This window comes from Microtus pennsylvanicus, chromosome 6, assembly GCF_037038515.1.
Source record: "Microtus pennsylvanicus isolate mMicPen1 chromosome 6, mMicPen1.hap1, whole genome shotgun sequence".
In the NCBI taxonomy this organism is placed as follows: Eukaryota; Metazoa; Chordata; class Mammalia; order Rodentia; family Cricetidae; genus Microtus; species Microtus pennsylvanicus.
In genome coordinates this window covers 37,773,290-37,786,741 of record NC_134584.1, presented here as the reverse complement: position 1 = coordinate 37,786,741, position 13,452 = coordinate 37,773,290, and the positions used below count along the sequence as shown (strand labels likewise).

The following is a 13,452-nucleotide window of genomic DNA, read 5'->3' as shown; positions in this document are numbered from 1 at the left end:
GTAATTTTCGTGTTTTAAAAAGGATATTATCTTTGGAGCTCTATGCAAAAATGAAATTAATGTCTGTCGATATAATTCAGAGAAGGAAGCAGGACAGGTTCAGTTGGGCAGGGTTGATGGTTATCAAGCCTGGTGACACTCTTCACCATGCTTTGGGGGTTACATTCTTACTCACTTTCTCCTCAACAATGAATGAGGGTATTGGGGTATAATCCATCATTTTGTTTGACCACCATCAGGAAGATGGTTCTGGCAAGAGGGAGGGTGGTTATTCATTGCGGTCTTACGTCTAAACTGCTGGGCTCTGGTTTCTGTTCTTTCCTGTGTCTTCTTGGTCTTTTTCGTTTCTTCCTTTCTTGATTTTGCCACAGCTATATAACTCTCAGTTTTGCTACTGTCCACATCCCTCTCACTAGTGGATTTATCCTCCCCCCCCCCGTCTCCCACAAATGATTTACTACTTCTAATATGCTCTGAGTGGAGAGCCAAGAAGTTAAGTGTGATCACATTTTTTTTCTCTCTAGGCAAAATTTCTGTGTGGGCCCCAGGGACCTTTCAGTGTATTAGGCAAGTGAGCTTTAGGATGTTAATTTGAGGACATTTCTGTGTGCTGCCCCACAGCTTCTAGATTTTAGCTGAATTCTGGACAGTTGATGTACCCCTGTGGCTGTTTATATTTGAGCTACAAGACTAGGATTTATTTTGTTTGCCTGTTTCAGTGCAGCGGTGATGGCAATAACATTTACTTTAGAAAGTCACAGAAATGTAACTTCCCTGTGTTACTAATAGTATAGGAGTCAGAAAAGTCAATGTGCTTAAAAGGGGACATCATGGTGCTCAGAAGTACTGCAAAGTCAAGATGAGCTAGGTATAGGCATAAAGACATTACAGAACTAGTGGTCTGCTGACTTGTGAGCAAAGGGATGAGGCAGTAGGAAGAGATGACAGAAAGGTGTCAGTCAGTACCAGGAGCCCCACCTCCAGACATTATCTTATAGGCCTTCAGCCTTGTCTTTAACACTGTCAAGTTCCTGTGCTTGCAGGTAATTTGCTTTGGGGGCTGGGTGTCCGTCCTGATAGATAGACCTCCTATAAACAATCACTTTCATTACACCACTATGACAGGTATGTAGTGGCCCTTGACTCTGTGGAAAATTTAAGAGTATGGGTTATTGTCTTATTGCTACTTAATTTTGTTTAGGCTGTTTTCTTACCTATTGATTATTATTAGCAAGGGCACATCCTTAGAGTCGTGCCTTGAAATCTGTATTGAAATCTGGTTCTTGACCCTAGTTTTTCTAAGTTAGGAAGAGATGAAACCTTAGTGCCACCCACAACCAAAGAACAGGAATAGAATGAGTTATGTGTGGTTTTCCCCATTACTTCGTTTTATGATCAGCTATTGGTGTAACGAAGTATTCAAAGTAATACTAAGCCCATGATTAGTATGTTTAAGCCAAAATATTTAAAAAATGGACAGGTCCCGTGCCAGGCACATTAACAGACATTTTCATCCATTCCTGACCATTGTCTTTTCTCATTTAGGCTAAGAAGGGTATGAAAAGAGGTCCCTGCCTAATATTATAGCTTTAGGAAGATTCAGCATTGTGGTGCTCCACTGGAACCTAAAAAAATATGTCTTCTCCTATAGTTGGTTTTTGTTTGTTTGTTTGCCGCCAACTCTATTCTTTGCCTGCCCCATCTAAACCCAGCTTAGCTGGTGGGGTTAGCACCACTTGAGTCGCACTGCCTCTCTCTGCTTTTCTGAGTGTGTTCTTCACGGGAAACTGTATTTGGAAATGAAGATCTTGTCCTCAGGCATTTTCAAACTCATTTATCTTCTCTTTGCTGGTGCTCTGATCCCTAATTGTTTTCCACTGTGACACTCTGTTCGTATTATCCTCTGTCCCCAAGTGCTCTATGACACATACACACTCACATTTAAGCCAATTAAAAATTAATTTCATTCTGAAGGTCCTAGTTGCCTCTTGAGATAGCAGGATATATTCCACAGCATCAGAGATGAGAGTTGCCAACTACTATTTAACGGTAGGATCCAGTGTGATGAAATCTCTTTAGTGGTGCATGTGCTCTTGTGACTAATCTTATTTTAATACATCAGGATTGTGTAAAAGAGGAAGTATGATCACCTTTAGATATGACTTTAGTGTTTTATTCATCTAGCTTCAGTTCTAGAGAATGCTTGTTTGGAATTGTCTAGAGTGGAGTGATCCTGTCACTATTTCCCCTTCATGATGGGAGTTTCCAAGCACAAGGGGACAGCTTCCTTTGAGAAGGGACCAGATAAATTGTTCTGTTTTGGGAGGAAGCAGAATTCAAATAAATGCAGAAGGAAAGGACAAGACATATTTTTAGAATATACAAAAGAGACTATTTGTACTCAAGTATGTGAGAAACAAATCAACATAATAGTCATGTATTAATTATAGTTAGTAAATATTGACTGTCTGCTCTGTGCCAGCCTTGTTGGAAGACCTAGAGATGAAGATTTGTACACCCAAACAAGGATTCTTTGAGTGTCTACCGAAGTTGATGAGTGACAGGTACCTGCTGAAGGCAGGCAAGCTTGAAAGCTGTGAGGAAGTAGGTTATAATGAGTTGCAAGAATGCCTGAGAAAATGAGACACATGCCTAGGTTTGTGTTTGCTTTTCTGCTGTTGATAATCCAGTTATATTTATTTAAAAGTGATCTTTGGCAACAACAACAACAAAACCCGACATAAACAGCCACTTCTATGATATTATACCTGTGCTCTCACTGAGACAGCCGTGTGAGCTGTTGAAGAAATGGGACAGAATTTTGGCTATCTGGGCACTTCTAACAAAAGGGAAAGAAGAACATGATAATGGCATGCCATGTATCAGCTTTGGAGATAAAAGTGTAACATGACTGGTACTTTGATACTTCTTTCTGTGTTTTTGTTTAGTTTTGTTTAAAATCCAGCCCAAACTAGCTTTATTACAATATTTAACATTTTCATCTGTAAAAATGACTTCATTTTTAAATAGTGGAAAGAAATCTGGACAACAGAGATTGAAGGGGAAACACTGTCAAATAAAAGCGACCTGAGGCTAAGGAGATACCGGCTCCAGGAGAAAGTTACCAGGAGATGAGAAAGGCATCATCCCAAGTCAAAGCTTGCTTTATTTTCATTGGCTGTCTCAGGAACTGTACAGGCTAGGTCCCCGTTGTCTACAACTCCGAGCACATCCAGACTTTTACTTCTAGATCTTCGAGCTCAAGTTAGCTCAGTAGTTTGGGAAGCCATAGCCTTAATAGTGACTATAAAATGCTTTGGAGCAGGTGTAGAAAAAGACAAGATCTCCTGAGTAAATTGGGAGGATGGGAACCTGGGGAGAGGGTTGAAAGGGAGGGAAGAGGCAGGGAGGGGAGCAGAAAAAAAATGTAGAGCTCAATAAAAATCAATTAAAAATGCTTTTAGGGTAACAAAATGACAGTTTATTTTTATGAACACAGCATAATCTGAATTCTGTGATGAAAATGTTCCTTTTATCCTGACGGGCTTGTGCGATGAGCCCTATATTTTTATATTTACTGTTTGGAGGGACATGGAACTTTGGAATGATTAAGCTAATTAAGGTCACTTATGATGCCATGTAATAGAACTTGGCTTTGAACCCAGTGAGACTTGAGAAGCTATGGCACCGTTTGTCTTTCTACCGTTGTTCTATCCATGAGGACTCGCCTCCTGGACAGGACTGAGTCCAGGTCCCATGCATGCTTGCATTGCTTATTTTCTAGGGAAATTTTATAGGAAAATTGAATTCAGGGAAAAAAGTGGAACTTTTGGAAAGTTTTAAAACAAAATTGATCACTAAACTGAGAGCCATCTGTATTTACATTTAATTTGTAGTACACGTTCACTTATTTAATTAGATAATTCCGATCCTGATGTAAATTAGTGTATGTATACCATTAAATTAAACATTGTCACCTCCCTGAAGTCTGTCTAAACTGTTCCTTTGACATTCGCTCTTTTGTATTCATGCCTAAACATGACCCCAGATGCATTTCTACACAGTCTGGTTAGAGCTCCAGAAAGAGTGACCTGGTAAGAGGGCAGTGAGAAGGAAAAAAAAGAAAACATGGACGGACTCTGGCTTAGAGCATTCTTAACACTTTGTTTGTGGTTGTTGTTTTAGCATGAGTAGGTTGATGGTGATGACATTTGTGGTGGATTGAACTTGGAATGAATCTCAGAATGAGACTGTCTGTGAGCTGTGTCCTCCCATCTTACATTCCTCTCTAAGGCTGGGATAAAAGATGTGGGCCACTGGGATTGAAGGCATGCACCGCCCGGTTTCTATGGCAACTAGTATGGATACTGGGATTAAAGATGTGTGTTACCACTGCCTGGTCTGTAAAGTTGACCAGTGGGGCTGTTTTACTCTCTGATCTTCAGGCAAGCTTTATTTGTTAAGATACAAATGAAATGCCATTACATGAATCCATTGAATAAATTATTAATTTATACATAAATTACATTAAATACATTAAACTTCCAAGTGACTTTCAGTCTCCTCTGGAAGATGCTGTATATATTTAGGTAACTGTGCTAGAGGGTAGAAAGTGTTACAAGGAGAACCAAGAATAACAGGCTTCATCTCTCGAGCAATAGAACGTGCTAGAAGATCAAGGAAAACATGGTGCAGTAGATGACATTAGATTTAGCCCTTGAAGGACATATAGTGGTTTATATGTATAAAAGCTCAGAGGAGAATTGACACAATCAAAAGCCCAGGCAGAGGAGATAACAGAACCAGAAACAAGAGGGTGAGAAATTTGGACCTGGTCCAGGGGAACAAGAACCCGGGTGTTTTTGTGTTGGATCTATGAGGGCAATGCAGAAATGCAGCTGGAGTGGTAAAATGGAGCCAGACTGTGGAGAACTCTCAATGCCAAGTCAGATACTTTTGAAGCATTACTTTCAAGACGTTTAATATTTTTGAACAGTACGCCGATATAACTCTAGCTAACTTTTTGTAAAAGTATTTAGTGATTTTTATTAGATCCATGCCACAGCCATTTTGAAAGCTGTTCCAATGATGGAGGTGGAAGGGGGATGAGGTTATGCCGCAGAGTATGGAGATGGGAGAGGGAGGGATAACAGAGTGCAGCCATGTGGAGTGCTCAAGTCTGGGTGTTAGGACTTGACCTTGAAGGTGGTGTTGTGACCTCATTTTGAGTAACACAGACACCCAGAACAGGTGTCAAAGGAATGGAGGAGGTGCGAAGAGGGCAACTGGTGTGTCATTTATTAGTAATGTTTAAAGCTCTACTTTATAGGACACAGGCTGAGGACCACCTTCCTTCGGATCTTCAAGAGCTATGCCAGTTTAAGTTTGGGTTCTTTGGATATATATAAAAATCTCTCTAGACATTAAGATATGTTAGATTCTAGTTTGAACACACGAAGACCATGGAGATTAGGGTGCACATTACCTATTTCCATTCTCCCATCTTTGAACATGAGACAGAGTGAGGATAAAGATAATTCAAAGTAAGACTCTTACTCCTTCTCAAATAAAACCTCAGATGCCTAAATCTTGATAGACAAGGAGTATATATAGTTGTAGATCTTGTCTGGGGTCTCAGGCATCTGCATGCTATTAAACTAAATGAGACCTCCAAATCCTTCTTTGTGTGGTCTCTGTGTGTGTGTGTGTGAGTATTTGCCATATTACAAGTTAAATCTGATTAAATTTAGAAACATTTTTAAAACTCCTTTAAAAGCAATAATTACAAACTCATTGTATGTTATTAAAACAGTATTTGAATGAAAACATTCAAGAACAAATATATAGATGGTGGCATATCCACTTTAGTTGGAGAAGGCATGATTCTCATACCTCCTTCAATCATGAGTTCATTGTTATATGTAGTTTGGATTGGAGTATGTGGAGGAAATCAAGACTCACATAGATGTACAGTTCCAGAAAGGGGAGAAGGGAGGCATCTTTTAATAGCCTTTTTGGATACCTGTTGGTTGTTTCCTCTGACATCCATCAAGTGGTAACTCTTGAACCAGTTGCAGTGTGGATTCAAATCAGTGTACCTTAGTTCCTGCACATCTGTCATAAGTGGTTGGTACCAGTGCGTTAAAAATCTGTGCAAGGCTTTGTAGCCTCATCTGTCGATCATATGGTAAGTCTTGAATCATTAAGTTCTTTTGGCTTTTCCAAATGCTGACACACTGCATTGTAAATATGTCTCTGTTAATATTACCCTCACTCTCCTCATTGAAAAGCTATTCCGTGCACAATAGCAGATAGAACTCTTCCAAGACTCTGGCTTTTGCTTGAAAATAATTTTTGTCCTTGACGATGAATAATACTGTTGTTTATTTTCCGTGAAGTAACATAAATCGTAGACTGAATCCATTAAAATTCCAGGTAAAAATGGAAAGGAAAAAGCAGGTGGTTTGACTTACAACTCTAACAGTTGCACAATTTATCCCAGAAACAGTTGTCTGCGTCAGTATGGCCCGCACATTCTTGCTACGTGCTACTCCTTAAGTTATTTGGAATGCTTTAAAAGATGCCTTTGGGTTAATTTAAGAAGACTGACAATTTTTACTTCCTGATTCTGATACTCTTAGAGACTGAACTGAGTCTTTTCCTTCTCTCTTGAAGAGTGTGCCCGTCAGGGGTGTGTGAGGAAAGACTGCTGCCTCCACCTGCTCGTGTTCTCCCCCGCAGGCAGCTTTACTTATATCAGCTTTGCAGGGCAAGTTAAAGCGTCAACACTGTGAAAACAGCATACAGTCTCCTAGTCTAGCCATGAGCGTGGTTTTGGGCTTCTGGGCCTCCTGAAACAGACTCTGCAGCTCGACTTTGAGAGCTGCCACTTAGTGTTAGCAAGCATACTCGGCATCTCTTGTCCTAAGTATGGAGGTGTTATGAAAACCAAGTCTTGGGTTTTACTTCCATATGATTTATCTTTTTTTTGTCTGGTCTGCTGCTGCACCAACAGTTGGTCATATGGCCAGAACTGATGCCTCTGTATTATTCTTTGCATAACTGAAGGCGACCCTGTTGGTGTCCGCCCATAGCCTGGGGTCTTTTCTCTTACTGCTACAGCCTGCATTGCCAAGGTACGTTGGGCAGGCTGATAGCACTGGAAACTAAACATGTGCCCTCCTCAGTGGTGTTCAGCCAGGTAGATATGGCCCATGTCCTTCACCTTTGTGCTGGCTCCCAGGGCTTCAGCAGGATAAACACTCACCATCAGAGCTTCCTGGCTTGGTGGTCTTCCCTCTGCAAGTTGTATTTTGCCTTGAAATACTTACCCCACTCTGGTTCTTGTGTCTCTTATATTTATCTCTCGACTTTTTGTACTGGGGAGTCCAAAATAGAAAGCAGAAACTTAACTGGGTGTGGTGGCACATGCCTTTGATCCCAGCAATCAGGAGTCAGAGACAGGCAGATCTCTGTGAGTTCAAGGCCAGCCTGGTCTACAGAGAGTTCCAGAATGGCCAGGGCTACACAGAGAAATCCTGTCTCAAAAAACCAAAGAGGGAAAAAAAAAAGAGGAAGACGAAGAAGGTAGGAGCAGAAGCTGTTAGTTTATGTGTTTCCTTTAGCTCTTCTAGCCTTTGGTTTTCATTTGATTAACACTTTCGTGTATATTTAATAGTTCATCTTTTTTTTGGCTATGTAGTTAGCTATATGTCCAGACTTGCTAGGGTATTTGTTGAATTTTCAAGGTTTGTGAATGCTAAGGCTTAGCAGATTGAACCTGGAGGAAGCCCGGGTATAGGTAGGTGTCTAACAGACTTGCTAACAAGACATGAATAATAGACAAGGCCTTTAACCTAGACACGACCCTCCCAGGTCATATTTCTCGGGGAATAACAGAGTTGCTATTGTTACTCTGCTGACCAACGGAGCCATGTATGTCCTATCTTCACATGTGCTGTTAGCTTGTGTCTGTTGATGTCATGTGACGTGCCCATTGTCACTGTGATTCAGTATTTCTACACCCATCCCCCTTGCCTCCCATCTTATATTCTTTGAGGTTCCTCCCTCCTCATTTGGTGATACCATTCTCCTAGCCTTCTCTTCATTACAATCTGTAGGATTGTTTCTTAAACATGCGTGCCCATTCACATTGCGCATTTCATTCATTCCTGTAGCCCTGGAGCTACTCTCCCTCTCTGGCAGGCAGTCTCCATGTAGCAAAGTGAAAAACAATATTTTTACAGTTAAAAAAAATTATCCTAAGTCTGTTATCTGTTTATCCTAGGTAGGGTTACTATTTGCTGTAATGAAACACCAGGATCAAAGCAACTTTGGAAAGAAAGGGTTGGTTTGTCTTCTACTACCAGCTCACAGTTCATCAGCGAAGCAGTCAGGAGCAGAACTCAAACAGGGCAGGAACCTGGAGGCAGGAACTGATGCAGATGCCAAGCTATTTACTGGCTTTCTCTCATGACTTGCACAGCGTGCTTTCTATAGAACCCAGGACCACCAGTATAGGGATGGCATCACTCACACTGGTCTGGGACACCCCAAACAATGCTCTACAGACTTTCCTGCAGCCCACTGGTAATGGAGGCCTTTTCTCATTCGAGGTTCCCTCCTCGATGGCTATAACTTGCATCAAGTTGACATAAAACTGGCCATCACACCATTAGCTGAACTTGGAGCAGAATACTTGTGTTTTGTCCCAGTTACTGCACACATTCAGTGAGAATATGGCCAAAAAGGGTGAGATTGATGTGAGCGTCTAGACACAGTGATGAACAAGAGATCCTGTTTGAGAGAAGATGGACGGGAGCACTGCCGTTGAGACCATCCTCTGACCTCCACTCTGGTATGCAGCTGCCTGTACTCACAGAGCATACTCACAAACATACATCACTGTGCTAGGCTTTCTACTGCTATAATAAAACACCATGACCAACTTGGAGAGGAAAGGGTCTGTTTCAGCTCACAGCTCCATATCATAGTCTGTCACTGAGGGAAGTCAGGGCAGGTACCTAGAAGCAGGAACTGATGCAGAGGAATCGGAGGAGTGCAGATTTCTGGCTTGTTCAGTTAGCTTTCTTAGAATACCAAGGACCACCTGTCCTTACAGTCTGTTGGGCCCTCTCATCTCAATCATCAATCAAGGAAATGTACATTGGCTTGTCACAGGCCAATCTAGTGGGGGCATTTGGAAGAGATTCTCCTTTCCAAAACAACTCAAGCATATGTCTAGTTGATTTAAAACTAGCTAGCAGAAACACCACACACACACACACACACACACACACACACACACACACACACACACACACACACATATGCAGGTATTACTATTTTTCTTTTAAGTTGTAAGGAACCCAGAAGAATCTAAAAGCTCATTCTAACAGCTACCAGGAAAGTCACATTCAAGAGACCTTAACAAGAACAGAGGGAAATGACCATAACATGCCTTCATGGTCAAATGGGGATCTTCCTATGGATTTTCCTGTCTCCGCCTCCCGTCTCTTCATGGGAGGATGTCTGGCTTTATGTGGGTTCTGGGCATCTGGACTCAGGTCTTCATGTTGGCACAGCAAGCACTTTATCTCCTGAGCCATCTTTCCAGCCTGTCATTACAACTTCTAACAAGTCAGTATTGGGCCTTCAGTGGTATGGGCAACCCCCGTCTTCACAACCCTTCTACTGTTAAAACTCCTCCTTGGCTTTAGAGTAAATGTAAATGTATATATACCTTGTTTGAGTTTGGTACCTAGCTATTTCATGTAAAAATTGTAATTTAAGGCTAGAGACCACACTTTAATCTGTGGGGTAAGAGTGGCTTCGGGCTATGTGAGATGGTAAGTCCTTCGTGGATGGGAAGTGGTCATCAAGTAGGTGTCCTTGACCTTCCCAGTAGTCTCCATCCTCAGAGTGCCTGGCAGTTTGGTTGATGACACAGCCATTTCTTCACTGTGCCGCCACCCGTGATCACCTCTTTACTGGTTTCCTTGGCCCCACTCTGGGCTAGGCTGCTGCCGACTTTGTCAGTTGTGAAAACTGTAGTTTAGAATTCCAAACTCTGTGTTTGTGAAGATATTCAAAGACCCTAGGGTTGCAGGGGGATTTTGTTGTAAGAAATTAAGAAGTCTTTTCACTATTAAGAATAAAATATTCATATATTATGTCATATAAAGAACACTTGATCTTCCTTTGCATTTTTTTTACTTCCTTTGCATTTTTTTTACTCACCACTACTACTGATTGAGCTCTTGCCATTTTGTTTCACCTATTTCAAGCCTGCATATTTTTTAATATGACAAAAGTATGGTTTTTCTTTGAGGCAATGACTGCCTGAGTTGGGTTTCCATTGTATCCCCCGAGTTTCCACTAGATGAGTTTCTGAAATATGTGTCCACTGTTTTCTTCATTATGCTTGGTGCCCTGGATATTATGCAGCAGGTGGCTATATTTGTTCCTTCTGGTAGATTTATAGGCATTATACTTCATGTGACTGTTAAAGGATTATTAAATGTCTCTTTAGACCCTCCTTCATTGTCTTTTATGGACAAGACACTTTAAAAGTATTGTTTGGTCAGTTGGCTGGGAACTGTTTTAGAAGTAGTGCTTTCTGGAGTGTATATACTTTGTGTGTGTGTGTGTGTGTGTGTGTGTGTGTTAGGTACCACCTCTTCCAGCCCTTCCCACCATGGTGTATGTGTTAATATAGTTCTTTATTTAGCTCATCATTTCTGCTCAGTGATCACCCTATCTCAATCACATTTAGACCTACTGTGTTTTGAATGTATAGTGTTGAATAAATCCACACAATACTTTTTTGTCATGGTGTTCGTATTGATAAATTGAAAGCGATAGTAGTACTGATTTCTGGAGCTAGATAGATGCCTTAGCGGTTAAGAACACTAGTTGTTCTTGTAGAGGACCCAGGTTCTGTTTCCAGTACCCACTTGGTGGCTAGGCACCTTCTGTAACTCCAGTTTTAGGAGACCTGATGCCCTTTTCTGGCCTCTGCAGGCACCATACGCACACAGTACACACAGAGAACAACCATACACATAAAAATAAATAAGTCTTTAATTTTAAAAAGCGTTATCTACCTTATAAGGTTGTCTTCAACGAATGAATTAATCCCCATGAGACACTTAGACCATCAGTAACCATACAGGACTAATTATTGATCAATTGCAGCCATTGGTTTTCTATGTTACAAAATCAATGAAAGCATTCTCTACATTCTCATCGGCCTTGTAGAATTAACAGTAGAACAAATCGCATGTATTATTACATGGCAATTGTGTATCTCACATTTTCATGTTAGTAAAATTTTTAGTGGTTTGGGTGCACACACACGCAGTATTTTGTTATTTCTGAATAGTCATCGCTGGATAACACTGCTGTCACTTTTGTCTCCCAGACTTATGGATGGGTTTCTAGCATATGGATAGTGTCTGGATTTAGCTTGTGACAGATGCTGTTGGTATCATACGCAGACCTCCTTTGCTGGGCCAGTGCATCCATCTCGCAGCTGCTGTGGGATTGGCTGCTAATGACGCACACCTGTACCCTTCTCCAGAGGACCACTCTTGGCTGACAGTAACCTCCCCAGCCAGATATAATTCTGAGATCTCGTCCCAACCCCCTCCAGGTACCCAGGGGTGGCTCAGAGCCAATAACTGTGCAGAGATATCCTGGCCTCTGGACTCGACATCTTTATGTGATTCCGTCCAGACTCTAAGAGCTCCTTGGAGGATTAAGCTGGGGTGCGATAGCTGAAGTCAGATCTTCACCAAGATTCTTCCCCATCCAGTTGACATGTTTCACCCCTGACTTCTCTCGGAAGCTTTCTTTCTATGATCATAGGTGCCAGAAGGGCCATTCCAAGCTGTGCTTTTAGGAAACCTCACCTTTGATGTGGCTAATCTCTGTTGCTCTGTTGCTTTATTGGTTCCCCATCGCTTAAGCAATGAATTTCACTCACATAATCTAGGGTTTAAATTTCCTTGCTCTTGTTTCAGTCTTTCTAATGTGTAACAGCTCTGTTCATATCCCTCCCATTTGCTTATTTAACCATTTCTTATTGGATGCCCTTGATGCTTTTATATCCCTTGCTATTTCACTGTGTTCTAGTGGTGACTTGTCCTGTTTTAGGATCAGAAAATTAGTTTCAGAACCTAAGTCAGTTATACTTGCATCCCTTAGCTGTTGTGAGAGTCGTCTGATCTAGTCTCAACACTCAGCATTGTGTGAGAGTATAGTAAGTTAGCCACCTTCTCGCATGTATTAATTTTTTAATTTCTTTGCCTTGCTCTAGGTGAGCACTTTTGAGCCAGTACTTGAACAAACTGTTATCAGAGCCTTTCAGTCTCCTATTTTCTGGAAAATAGCAGCTGCTCAGTTTTGCCCAGCAATGTGTTGGCTCACCAGGGAAAGCAGAGGCCAGGCCACCTTCCACGGCCAGGATGCCCCCACTTGGTAGAAGCTGCTAATATAAAATCATCGAACACAGAGTTGGGAAGAAATATGCATAAGTGGCTTTTGTACCCCAACTCTAGCCTGCACTGTTGGTCCCTTACATTTAGCACAGCATGTCACACATAGAAGCTAAATGTTCAATGCATGACTAGAACATAGTTATCAACTGGTTAGGACTGGATCATACACTGCAGATCAGTAAATTGCTTAGCTAATTCTTGTTATATAACCAACTGCATCCCTTCTGTTCACTGCAGATACTCACAGCCCCTCGCTTTCGCAAAACAAAGAAATAAAAGGACTTACCGTGTAATGGGAGATGCCTGTGCCCTTCCTGGGCAAACTGGCTACTAACACAGTTCAATTAGAAATACCAAGGTTTGGCCTTCTCAAACCTCTCGTCTAAGCACCATGTCCCATCGACACCAGGAGTGCGCTCAGTTACCTTTTCTTTCTCCTCATGAGTAGTAAACCCAAGTGGATTTACACATACATGAAAGGCCAAGATTTTAGTGGTTCGCAAATTTCAGTATTTTGACATAAAAAGTTATTATGCTAATAACTCTCTATGTGAAGTTAAACAAGGCCACTCAGCTCTGTGTCTCAGTCCAGTTTCTGTTGCTACAACAAAATACAGACTGGGCAATTTCTAACGAAAAAAATTTACTGCAGGCCCAGAGGCAGGGAAGTCCCAGGTTGAAGCTCCGCATCTGGTGAGGGTTGCACTCTGTCTTGATGTAGCAGCAGACATCAGTGGTCAGAGAGACTGAGCGGGAAAGTGTGACTGTCCGTTCTTCCTGTCGTAAAGCCATTGTCACAGGGCCCTCGCCCTTGTTTCTCTAACCCTGGTCACCTCCATAGGCCCCAGCTCCAAGTAGCATCAACATAAACTTAAAAGCTTAAGTTTCTGTCATGTGAACCCTTGGGGGAATAAAACCAAGCATAGCATTATTCTATTAAAAACCACCACCA

At 41.6% G+C, this 13,452-nt stretch overlaps 1 protein-coding gene across 3 annotated transcripts in view; it reads left to right on the top strand.

Moving 5' to 3' along the window:
• Arl15 (ARF like GTPase 15) overlaps positions 1-13,452 on the top strand; it is a 362,817-nt gene that overhangs the window by 159,936 nt on the left and 189,429 nt on the right. The window lies entirely within an intron of this gene.